Consider the following 4196-nt stretch of genomic DNA (forward strand, 5'->3'; position numbering starts at 1 on the left):
GGCCTTGTCAAGAAGAAGAAAGAAGGTATATCTGATATACATGTTATAGATGTTTATTGTGGGGACCCCGGACTAGCTGTCCGAAATTCCCTGTTATGTATACAGTTCACGATCCCATGATCAGTGCGCCGTGAACACATAACCGAACTGATATCAAATTACACCATCCATTACAAAGCGGAATAAGAAAAATTACAATATGGTCACATGACCAGTACTTACATAATAGCCTCGGAGGGCCTAACTAAACATCAGAGTAGCATCATCACTTCAGCAGCGCAGTACCCAAGTCATCCGCCATAACCCTACAGTAACCGATCGGGAAGACGTTCCTAGCTCGCATAGACGTCGCCAACTCCTTCTTCATCCGTCGTGTTCCTCCAAGTCTGGCCAAGTAAATAGCCAGGGACAAAGCCGTGAGTACATTGGGAATTGTACTCGCAAACCATTAAGAAGGTGAATACAAGTCTAACTAGAGAAGACAAGAGGGAGAGAATAGTTTCTCTTATGGATATAGCATGCATGAGAAGATCAGTTTCTCTTGTGGATATAGCATGCATGAGAAGATCAGTTTCTCTTGTGGATATAGCATGCCGGCATCTCAAGTGATGCGGATACTATGGTGTTTTCAAAGACATCATGCTAACCTAATAAGAGGGAAGGTAGCATACCGCCCTCTCAATTGATGGGGACGCTAGGGAAGTCCTATGACATATCTATATCTTTATTGAAGAAGAGTTAGCATATCGCCACCTCATTTGATGGGAATGCTAGAGAGATCCTATGACATATCTATATCTTTATTGAAGAAGATACTTCAAAAGAGTTCTACAACATAAAACACTAGGATGGGGGTAACCCAATTTATTTCCTTTCCGACCATCTCCATATGGTCAACCAAACCATTTCCGTACCCTTCCGGTACTCCGAAAACAAGTTCATTTCTTTCCTTTGTCAAACACTTTCATAAACAAAACACATTAGGCTAAGCAACAGCCATTCCAACCGTCCATGACCGCGGACACGGCTATTCGAATAGATTTGACTCTGCAGAGTTTGCACACTTTCCCCACAAGATCCGCGAGTTTATCATGTGGGCATCATCCCTGCATATCAACTATGCCATGACAAAATCTCGGACATAGCCTTTCGCCTATTCGACTTAGCACGGGATCCTACCCTATGGAGTATGTACCTCCCCGGCACCGTGGCAGCTCACCTCCTTTGAGCGTGGCTCCACCGCCAAGCCAGGAGACCCATAGTGTCTTCCGGACGGGTCAGCCCCGAAGGCCTCCCGTTATACTATTGTCTCCACCAACGACAATCCGGATTCAGGGGTAACCTTACCCTTATATAGTTGTGCGGTGTCCCATGTTAAAAGAACAAACTACGAGCTAAGCCCCGTCCCACTCCAGGGTAATGTGGTTGCGCGGGTTAATTGTCACGGGTGAATACTTAGGCACCAAAGTTTTCGAAAACAAGATTTTCTTTTCAACCATCTTTGCCAAGATCCTTTCCTTTCATAAACACACACTTGGGTAAGTCCAACTCACCCAAGGTTTTCAAAAACATTTACAACAAGGTAAACCTTGAGGGGTTCCCATCCTATAGTTTCATGAATGGAACTAAAACATCACCATGGCCGAGATGAAGGTCATCACGCCCATGAGGGAATGTGTGAGTGGCGTAAAGAGGATCATACTTGCTTAAGGTAAGCATGTATAATGACAACATAAGAGGAAACATTTTCAGATTGGTGGTGCTAAGTGTACAAGTTAGATAGTGGAGTATCACTATCCAACCAACTTTCCCATGGGTACACGGCATACTTTTCTCTCAAGTTGAGAATACGCCAAGATCATGACATTGATACCTCTATACTACAAAGAGGGTGGATGTGGTGTAAGTTACTATCTTGAGATGGAACATGCTCAAGTTGAGCATACAAGATAACCAAGTGAAATAGCACGGCCATGATACCATGCATCCCATAATCACAAAGACAATAGTGGAGTATCACCACTAGGGAGTTCCCCACTTGAAAATCACACATAGATGACATGAATAGAGAGAGTAACACACATAGAATTAAGGTGCTTTGGACATCAACAAATGACATCCAACTAGACACCAAATTAGAGATCAAAAGATGGCTTGCCTTGGCTTATTTGTCCCCGGACTTCTTCAACTCCATAAATATAAGAATCCCAACAATATAAATAAAATCCTCGTCCGATTCCACTTCTTCTTCTCCGGAATTGTTCGCATCTATCGCCGGAAAATATAAAAGGAACACAATCAATCACATTGCATCAACAAGACAACATTCATCAATCAACAACTAACCATGCAGCCAAGGTATAACATACTAAGGACCTATAGATACCACAAAACAACTTTAAGAGTTTTAGTTTAGAAAACCCCATTTATTTACCTAGTAAAGGTATGAGTGCATCACAACTTAGCAATTGCCTCTCTCGGGTATCACCATGGTATAAACCAAATATCCCCTGGTAGATAACATCCTAAAGAGGACAAGTGCATTAGTTTGACATCAAATACATTCACAAAGCATTTTCAAACATTTTTGGAAAAGTAGAAAACAGTTTTCCTAACTTAATTTGTTCCCATAACACTACAACCAAAATAGGAAGCAAACCATATTCCACATCATTTGGAAACTTAAGCAAAACAAAAGAGCTAATGTTAGGTTGCAGAGGTTTTGTTTTGCAAGCATAAAACAAAGGTTGCCCACCTCTACTAAAAAGAGTTGGTCAAGGGTTTTAGATAAACCGAAAAGTTTTGTTTCAATAATGCATGTCACACATAAACATTACTAACAGCAACAAATATGTATGAACAGAGACTAATAATATTTTTCCTAGATGGCCAGTACTAATACAAGACTAACCCAATTGTAATCACCCAAAAATATTAAACCTACAATTTTAGGAATTTCTTTGAATCTGACTGTACAGAAAACAAGATCTATAAGCCATAAATCGTAGAAAAATCCTAAAAATATGAGGCCACTGGCATTTGAAAGATATTTAAACAAAGATTCACACACAATTGGATTTGGGTTCAAATTGTTTCTGAAACTCTCACAGATGGATTTACAAGGTTACTGCATGTTTTCACCATTTGCTTTAACTATGGAGTTGCAGAATAGATAAAGGTTTGAAACTTGTTTGAGATGATTAAGAAAACATTCAGTAATCCTACAGAATTGGAATCACTCAATTAGGTTCAAAAATGGATTTTTTGATGAATTAAAATCTAACAGCCATGTCTGCAGAACTCACAGAACAAGTTTAATTCACCAAAAATCATACACAAATCACAAAAATATGAGGTCTGCTGCATCTGAAAGGTATTGAATAGGTGGTTCTTACCCAGTTGGTTTCATTCAAAAATTAGTTTCCAAGCTCCTGGTTTAATTCGACAAAGTCAGATCTGACCAGATCTTGATCTGCGAACCATTTCAGTTTCAGGAGGTCAACCGAAGGTACGGGAGATGGCTTTCAAGCGCAGTTGAGTTTGCTCAAAAAGGTTTTGTAAAACGGAAGAAATCTAACAAACAGTGATTCTGCATGTTTGCAGAACTTTATTTACCATGAAAAATCCGTAACGAATTTGAGGATGAGATCAACGCCTAGTTGTAGATCTTTTCAATACCTATCTGTGGAACTTTGAATCACTCAATTTCGATCTGCACACAAGATTTGGCGGATTTTACAAGTTCGTACCAGAATCTGAAACAGCAAGATACAGAAATTACTGCAAGGTTTTGGACGAACTTTGCTCAAGAACTTCAGATCTGAGGATAGCTCAACCTTCTCCATGCTTGGACCAACATGCACCTGCATCAAGATCCAATCTTGTGAGAGGGGAGAAGAGAAAGGGAGCTGGATTCATCAAAGGTTAGGGGAGAAGAGAGTGAGAGAGATGCTCTCATGGTGAGGATGAGCTTGAGGAAGGAGGGGAGCTCCATCTTGGTGGCTTTCCATGGCCATGGCCGGCCATGCAAGCAAGGGGCAGCAGCATTTCGTGGGGAAGTGGTGGAGGAGAGTGTGAGGGAATGGAGGAAGAGAAATGAGAGCCAAAGGTGAAGGGGGTGGCCGGCCAAGCTCTTTATATAGAGGGAGAGGGGTGGCTGCCTCCTTTTTTTGATTGGCCAAGGTGGGTGGCTGCCC

At 41.3% G+C, this 4196-nt stretch overlaps 1 long non-coding RNA gene across 1 annotated transcript; it reads right to left on the reverse strand.

The window, feature by feature from the left end:
- Positions 1–319: 319 nt before the first annotated feature.
- Positions 320–3700, reverse strand: LOC127317903 (uncharacterized). Its single transcript, XR_007861519.2, has 5 exons — positions 3616–3700; positions 3396–3472; positions 2435–2525; positions 2159–2268; positions 320–386 (listed from the first exon to the last, which is right to left on the reverse strand). It is a non-coding gene; the product is annotated as an uncharacterized lncRNA (long non-coding RNA).
- Between the last annotated feature and the right edge of the window lie 496 nt (positions 3701–4196).

Source organism: Lolium perenne, chromosome 7 (assembly GCF_019359855.2).
Source record: "Lolium perenne isolate Kyuss_39 chromosome 7, Kyuss_2.0, whole genome shotgun sequence".
Lineage (NCBI taxonomy): Eukaryota > Viridiplantae > Streptophyta > Magnoliopsida > Poales > Poaceae > Lolium > Lolium perenne.